The 8,271-nt window shown below is 42.3% G+C and overlaps 2 long non-coding RNA genes across 4 annotated transcripts; one reads left to right on the top strand and one right to left on the bottom strand.

Annotated features, from left to right (window-relative positions):
* On the top strand, positions 1 to 2,655 carry LOC129350797 (uncharacterized). Of its 2 annotated transcripts, none has more exons than XR_008604316.1 (2): positions 1 to 690; positions 845 to 2,655. It is a non-coding gene; the product is annotated as an uncharacterized LOC129350797 (long non-coding RNA). The 2 variants fall into 2 exon arrangements; XR_008604315.1 differs by having other exon boundaries at positions 835 to 2,655.
* Positions 2,617 to 7,876, bottom strand: LOC129350796 (uncharacterized). Of its 2 annotated transcripts, XR_008604313.1 has the most exons (6): positions 7,700 to 7,876; positions 3,901 to 3,971; positions 3,169 to 3,332; positions 3,000 to 3,058; positions 2,866 to 2,928; positions 2,617 to 2,756 (listed from the first exon to the last, which is right to left on the bottom strand). It is a non-coding gene; the product is annotated as an uncharacterized LOC129350796 (long non-coding RNA). The 2 variants fall into 2 exon arrangements; XR_008604314.1 differs by lacking the exon at positions 3,169 to 3,332.
* Between the last annotated feature and the right edge of the window lie 395 nt (positions 7,877 to 8,271).

Below are 8,271 nucleotides of genomic sequence, written 5' to 3'. Positions count from 1 at the left end.
TCCGTTTCACGAAGCAGGTTTAGTGAAAACTCTGAGTTTGTTAACCCTGAAATGAGGGAAACTCAGAGTTTTCCGTTTCACAAAGGGAGGTAACTCAAACCAGAGACAGAGGGGTAACTCTAGCCTGTTTCACAAAAAGGGGTAACTTAAACTCTCGGTCAGTTACCATAGTAACAGACTCTCTGACTCTAACCTGGTCGGGACCAGGTTTTTCTCAGTAAGCCTCGAGTTTCTCTCAGTCTCCGCCCTCTTTCAGCCACACACGCCATTTCATCTCCTCATTCATTCAGTCAGCTGGCGAGTTTTGGCGAAGTCTAGTTCTGCCGTGTGTCAAAAGCCCCTTTTCGACCAAAGAGCACCAGGTGCTAGGTTGGTTCAAAGTTGAGAGCCAGTGCTTTTTTGGTTCAAATCTCGTGCCGCCCCAGAACGGGTTTGTGTTTCCACTCAAGGAGCAAAGTTGGAGCTGCGTCATTGCGCCACCACAAAACGTGTGTACATACTGCGTACGTAGCCGTTCAACAGCGTTCACGCCGTACAGAAACCCACACAACAACAATTGAGGACTTCATTGGAGTGGTGTACATGGCTTTGCTAGTGTGTCTCGCCATCGCTGAACAGCAAAACCTTCTGTTAGGGGTTACTCATCGGCGTCGCCGTTCCAATGCCCGGCGATCACGTTTGAGAAGAAAGGTAATTATCAAAGACGTTTGGATACTTAACAGTAAACGTGCTAGCGTTAGCTTAGCTACTTAGCTTCGACTACGCTTGCATTGATTACTTAGCGGTTAAACACGCGCAATAAGTTGATGATCATATCTATGTTTATCTTTTTAGATGTTTTTAGATGTCACCCCGCCCTCTGCCCGTGACGTGCTCGGCTCTCAACTCTGGCCACCTCTGGCCCAGCAACGAGTTGGTGCCCGAAACGGCCCCAGTTTTTGGAGCCCGGAGCCGCAGCTGCAGTGGTCGAAACACAAAAAACCGGCGCCAAGTCGGGCGCCGGCTCCAACTCCGAACGGGCTCCACCCCGGTCGAAAAGGGGGTAAAATGACGTCCTTTTATGAACGATCCAGTGGATGAAGGAGCAGCATTACTGTACAGAGAATTAAATATTCGTCGGGAGATTGTTATCAGACCGCGCATAGATGTTTTGGCATTTCCGGACAGTTATCTTTTTGAACGGTACCGTTTCACCTCACAATCCATAACCTACATACACAACCTAATCCGTCCTTACATTTACAACATTACCAACTGCAGTCATGCTCTCACATCCCAGCAGATATTGTGTGTTGTGCTGCGGTTCTTTGCAAATGGGAGTTTTTTATATAATGTCGGAGATGCAGAGCACTTCAGTAAAGCAACTGTATGCAGGACGGTCAGAAAAGTGTTTCTGGATCTGAAACGACTTTTACCATCTTTGTGGTTTTCCCTGGACATAAACCTGTCAGAGCCATCAAGGAGGAGTTCCACAGGATTGCAGGTGAATGATGTAGAGATCTGTTAAATTAATTTTAAATCATATCCAGTTAATGACATTGTGCTGCAACCTCAGACTGTGATTAGTAAATTTAATTTCTTTTAGGATTTCTCAGTGTGATTGGCTGCATTGATGGAACACACATCCCCATCAAAGCTCCCAAATATAATGAAGCTGATTATGTGAATAGGAAGTCCATTCACAGCATAAATGTGCAGGTAGCTTAGAGGTAGATTGACTACGGTTTCAAAATGTTAAAGACTGCATCATAGTTCAACATCTGTCATTCTCTGCACTGTCAAGATCATATGTGATGTTGCATGCATCATTTCTAATGTAGTGGCCTGGGTCTGTTCATGACTGGAGGGTTTATCAAGAGTCTAACCTGAGCAACAGACTGCAACGTGGGAAGCAGCCTAAAGATTTTAACAATATAATTCACTTGTCTCCCTCCTTTAATATACTCTAATGTATCCACTATACATTACAGGAGAGTTTGATGGCCTTCTGCTGGGTGACAGGGGTTACCATGCCAACCCAGGCTGATGACCCCATACCCTGAACCAGGCCCCCAACAGAACTTCAACTGGGCTCATTGCAGGATGAGAGCCCAGGTGGAGATGACCATAGACCTGCTGAAAGCCTGTTTCCAGTGTCTACATCACCTCAGGGTGACTCCTGAGAGGCCTGTGATATTATTGTGGCATGTGTTGTTCTTCATAATATTACCACTATTAGAGTAGAGCAACACTCTGCCCTACAAACTGAAGACCCAGATGATGACCTCATCCACCTGCCAGCTATCCAGGACAGCAGAGCAGTCAGAGACACCATATGCAATAATCACTTTAGAGTTTAAGTCTCCATCATCACCACCACAGCAGTGAAATAAACACATGACATACATTTCATTTGGTCTTCTTTATTTCCTACAAATAAAAGAGCTAGTTTAGTTAATGTTCCAGTAGTTAACATAATTCACCTGTGACCTGCATCCACCTCTAACTTGTGCTCCAGTATTTCAATTTCCAGATCTGCCTTCTTAATCTGGTGGTCCAAGTACTGCATTTCTTTATCTGTTTTTTGTATTTTTCTCAGCAAGTGGATTTTGTATATTTGTTTTACTGGTAACTGGGAATACATAAAGGACATTAAATTATACAGTTGCACATGAATTCCACAGAATGAACGTCTGGTGTTTACTGAACATCCATCTCACTGTGTCAATCTGTGCAGTGGAAGTTGAGGAAGCATCCTGCTGCTGTCCAGCCATGCTCTGTTAAGGATGAGAATGTGCAATACTTCAGTGTAGGCTAAATGTCACACTCTATATTCCACCAGAATGTTCAGAAATGTGAATGGGAAGAGAACTATCACTAACATACCTCTGTATGCCTTTCTGGATCCCCCTCTGTAAAGGCAGCAGACACAGTTTCATCCTCTTCATCCTAGATGAGTGATATGTTTCAGTGGACTTAAACTACCATTTGGCAAAATCTCTGGAGTACTGCCTACTTACAGTTATAAGGTCTGTTGTGGCATGAAGGGGCTCCACCAGGCAGATAGTACCATCAGAATCTGTTGGGCCAAAAGAAAAAAAGACCCAAAAGAGAAATAAATATTTGTATGAATATGCTTGAAAACATTCCATATATACATATACATGGGCTACACACACACACACACACAGTTGTGTCTTGGGATGTGGTCTCAGAGGATGAGCTCCCTCCAGGGATTCCCTCAGCCACTGGCCTTCCCAAATTCTGGCTTAGGACCAGCTCCTCTGCCTCCGTTACAGGTGGTGCTGCTGGGCCACCTCCCTTTTTACAGGCATCTCCTTTCTTTCTGTTGGCTGAGTAGAAGTCTGTTAGTTTAAATAGGCTTAATTGTTTAACAGAACGGGCTGCACAGTGGCGTAGTGGTTAGCACTTTCGCCTTGCAGCAAGAAGGTCCCTGGTTCGCGTCCCGGCTTTCCCGGGATCTTTCTGCATGGAGTTTGCATGTTCTCCCTGTGCATGCGTGGGTTCTCTCCGGGTACTCCGGCTTCCTCCCACAGTCCAAAAATATGCTGAGGTTAATTGATTACTCTAAATTGCCCGTAGGTGTGAATGTGAGAGTGCTTGTTTGTCTTTGTATGTGGCCCTGCGACAGACTGGCGACCTGTCTAGGGTGTCCCCTGCCTTCGCCCGAGTCAGCTGGGATAGGCTGCAGCCCCCCCCCCCCCGCGACCCTAGTGAGGATTAAGCGGTGTATAGATAATGGATGGATGTTTAACAGAACATGATATGGATGCAGACATTTAGGCTATGTGCAGGGTAAAACCACTACACAGACAAATAGCCACCTAATATTTAGGCTACTTTACAATGTAAAACATGATCAAAATGAGGTAGCTCCATGAGATTATGCTGACTTCTTACCTGTTTGAACAATGTTCTTATATTTCATCTTCAGCTGCTGCCACGTGCGCTTCACCCCCGCGGGATTGCACCTAAATGAAATAACTTATTAGTCTTCCCCTGTAATATTATCGTGATTTAAACTTACGCATTGACCCGGGCAGCAATGTTCTCCCACGGCGTCTCCCTCTCTTTTGCAGCTGCAGGTGCTGCACTTCTTTCTAAAAACGTGTTCAAACTCGCTATATAAGCGCATTAAGATTTCCAATTCAAACGGTGTAGTCCTCCGCTTCCCCGTTGCCATGGTGACTCGTCGAATCGGCACTCCATTGATACTGGCTTTTCAGAGTTGTGGTGCACGCGCTTAACTCCGGGTGAAACTACTCTGAGTTGATTTAACCAACTCAAATCAGCCATTGTGAAACCGAAAACTCAGAGTTTTCTATCTCAGAGTAGATCAACTCAGAGTTCAGGGTTAAACTCAGAGTTTGTTGAACCTGCTTCGTGAAACGGACCCCTGGTGTGTCTGATCCAGCCTGACATGCATCAACAGAAACATCACCACATGCCAAGATCATTGATTGCAAGAGATTTTCCCAAAGTATGGCTGCTGCTCATATACCTTTCACTTCCATGTACAGAAGAATTCTTCTATAGGATTCAGAAAGGGAGAATATGGTGGCAGAAAAACCACAAAAACTCGAGGTTCATATCGAACCATTCCCAAACCACTGGGAACGCAAACCATTCCCAAATCAATAGTCTCTCCCTCTATGAAAACTAATGTCTCAGATGTGTATCATCAGAATCCAACTGAAAAACTCTCTGGAACAAACACACAAAACACAGAAAAAAGTCAGTCATGTACACTTTCTGTAATTTTGCTAGCACTTGTGAACCAGAATTATGCATTAGATTTTTACAGTATTCTCAGAGCATTTCTGACTGCTTGTGTTGTTCCAGTATAGACATGTCACTGAAGTGACAAACAACATTTACATACCATGTAAAGTAAACCACAATAAACCTGAAACTATTTACTTTACGCACCATCTTTACCATCTGCTGACCACAACAACAGCTTGCATTCTGAACAGCTAATGCTGTTTCCCAGCAGGTTTTATAGTGTGCAGTTCATTGGTAAAAGTGTTTTCAGTTTTGACCTGTTGTGTCTTAATTGTGACATTCTGCTTCCTAGTGTTCACTTTTTGAAAAATGTGTGCTATGAGTGAACAAGTGTGTTCAAATCAGCAAAAAACGTGTTCAGTCTTTTGCAAAAAGACTGCAAGTGTTTTGGGAACTGTGGGCAAACCATGAATAGTGTCCAAAATTTAGACAGCAGTGTCCAGCTTTTGAGAAATGTGTGCAGTCAGTTGGTGGCTGTGTGCAGTGAATGGAATTTAGTGTCTTATCAATTGAGAAAAACTGTAAACCTTGGACAGCAGTTGTTTCCACGTGTTACACATGGAATCTACCAAACTGTGACTGATTCCCTTTAATACAATGGCTGAGCTGAAATTTACCCCTTGCCGTTAACAAGACGATCACTGTACCATGAAGAGTTATGAAGAATCAGTCACTGTTTTTTTGGCCAAGTTCTTTTCACTGGATGTCAAACTTGTTTCCTTCAGTTCTATGTCCTGGAACTGACTCCTGGCCGTGGCAGCGGCACGGGGCTGAATATTAAAAGTATCTCACTGCTTAAGGTTTACATATGTTATGGACTGATTGTAAAAATCTTTATGCAAAGAGCAGTTTGCCTCGCTGAAATGAGGAAATTCGATTTCGCTACAGAGGGACTCTCAAAATTATACCAATGGGGCCATCTGGTGTGCATAAAGTGAAAGTCACAAGTTGATGGTAGCAGTAGAGGCTTTGCCGTTTAAAATACAGTCAGGAATACATTCTTTTCCTTGACATGTTTTTTCTGTTTTGTGTGTGTGTGTGTGTGTGTGTGTGTGTGCTTATCTCATACGACATATTGCTGTTGTAGTAAGAAAGCATACATGCAATTCCCAGTTAAACAGATGAAATATCACACCCTACATCTGAAATGTTATAATTGCTTGTGAAATTATATTTGATTTTTTCAAAACCAGAAACCTACATGTGCTTGCACATGAAATGTCTAGCAAGACAAGAATACCTGATTGGTTTTATTTGTTTATTTAATGAATTCAATTTTTGTGTTAAGTAAGTAAGAGGAGTGGAGTATTAATCCAACTTTGAAAGTATTCCCCTAGTAAATTCAACAGTTTATCCAGTTTGAATAATATTTCCTCATCCAGTTGTAGGAAAGTACTGAGATTTTTTTTTAAATGAAGCTATATGTTTATGTGTTTATTACAGTTTTTCTCAATTGATAAGACACTGTTACTGAAAAATAGCACACATTTTCCAACACACTGCACAGTATTTTCTTTATTTGAACACAATTCACAAAGCACTGCACACTTGTGTCAAAAGCGCACTTTATTGTCAAAATCTGAACTTTGTTTTCAAAATTAAGACACACGAAGCTAAACTAGGACACTGCACTGCTAAATACAAAACACTCTTCTCTCACTGTGTTTTCACATGAAGTGTAAAAAAATGATACAGTCCTCAAAAATGATAACTTAAACACAAATGCATCCTATAAATGAATCAGAGGCCATTGCAGTGCTTGAATGTACAATACAAAATAAAAATAATGTTAGACAAAAAATACAGCACTGTATTGTACACAGTACAGTATGCAGATATTTACACCATGTCTGCATCAATTCTTTCAGCCTGGTCAGGCCATAGGACCTCATCAGCATCACAAGCTATGATTTCTCTGGCCAGGCAACATGGAAAGAAAGACCTAGTGTGTCTGATCCAGCCCTGACATGCATCAACAGAAACATCACCACATGCCAAGACCACTGATTGCAAGACATTTTCCCAAAGTATGGCTGCCGCAGATTCACCTTCCACCTCCACGTAGAGAAGAATTCTTCTATAGGATTCAGAAAGGGAGAATATGGCGGCAGAAAAACCACAATAACTCAAGGTTCATATTGAAACATTCCCAAATCAATAGTCCCCTATGAAAACTAACATTGTTCCAGATGTATTCATGTGTATCATCAAAATCCAACTGAAAAACTCTCTGGAACAAACACACACAAAACACAGAAAAAAGTCAGTCATGTACACTTTCTGTAATTATACTAGCACTTGTGAACCAGAATTATGAATTATATTTTTACAGTATTCTCAGAACATTTCTGACTGTTTGTATTGTTCCAGTATAGACATGTCACTGAAGTGACAAACAACATTTACATACCATGTAAAGTAAACCACAATAAACCTGAAACCATTTACTTTATGCACCATCTTTACCATCTGCTGACCACAACAACAGCTTGCATTCTGAACAGCTAATGCTGTTTCCCAGCAGGTTTTATAGTGTGCAGTTCATTGGTAAAAGTGTTTTCAGTTTTGACCTGTTGTGTCTTAATTGTGACATTCTGCTTCCTAGTTTTCACTTTTTGAAAAATGTGTGCTATGAGTGAAAAAGTGTGTTCAGATCAGCAAAAAATGTGTTCAGTCTTTTGCAAAAAGAGTGCAAGCGTTTTGGAAACTGTGTGCAAACCATGAATAGTGTCCAAAATTTAGACAGCAGAGTCCTGTTTTAGAGAAATGTGTGCAGTCAGTTGGTGGCTGTGTGCAGTGAATGGAATTTAGTGTCTTATCAATTGAGAAAAACTGTAAGTTGCGAATTAACAGTGGATCAAATGAATGTGTATAAAAGTAATACATCTGTCTTGCTTGTTGTTGCCAGTCTTACCCGGGTCACGTCAGTCCCTCCATGGTCTCTGGTTCTTATCAGACCGCAGTCCTGTCAGACCTCCAACGGCCTCTCAAAGAAATATCCTCCCTTCTGTCACAACTTCTACCTCACCCCCAAACACTTTCAGGCCCACCAAAGAAAAATAAAGTCACACTGAAGAGAGAGTGGCCCGGGATCCTGCTATGCAGATCAGTCAATGGATACCTGACTGTCACTCACAGAGCTAGGCCCTTAATCCTATTGTTTCTCCGACAGGATTACTCTCTGTGGTCCTGCTCTCCCTGTGGCTGCATGCAGGAGAAAGGCCGGATTAAGGGGATTAGTGTGTATCCTTCTGACTTGTCAAACTGGGATGTGAGGAACCACTAACTTTCTTGGGGACTATGAATAAGGACAGGCGGAGAGGTGCCTAAAGAAGAAATCATGAAAGGCAGTGAACAAGGCAAGAATCCTGAAAGGACAATGTGATTTGTTTGCTTTTGTTCCCTTGAACTGGGCTGAAAGGTTCAAAAGGCTGGCCCTGAGGAGAAGTGCAAGCCAATAGAGATAAACCCCTTTCACACACACGC

Source organism: Amphiprion ocellaris, chromosome 16 (assembly GCF_022539595.1).
Source record: "Amphiprion ocellaris isolate individual 3 ecotype Okinawa chromosome 16, ASM2253959v1, whole genome shotgun sequence".
NCBI lineage: Eukaryota > Metazoa > Chordata > Actinopteri > Pomacentridae > Amphiprion > Amphiprion ocellaris.
This window is presented reverse-complemented; position numbering and strand designations above follow the sequence as displayed.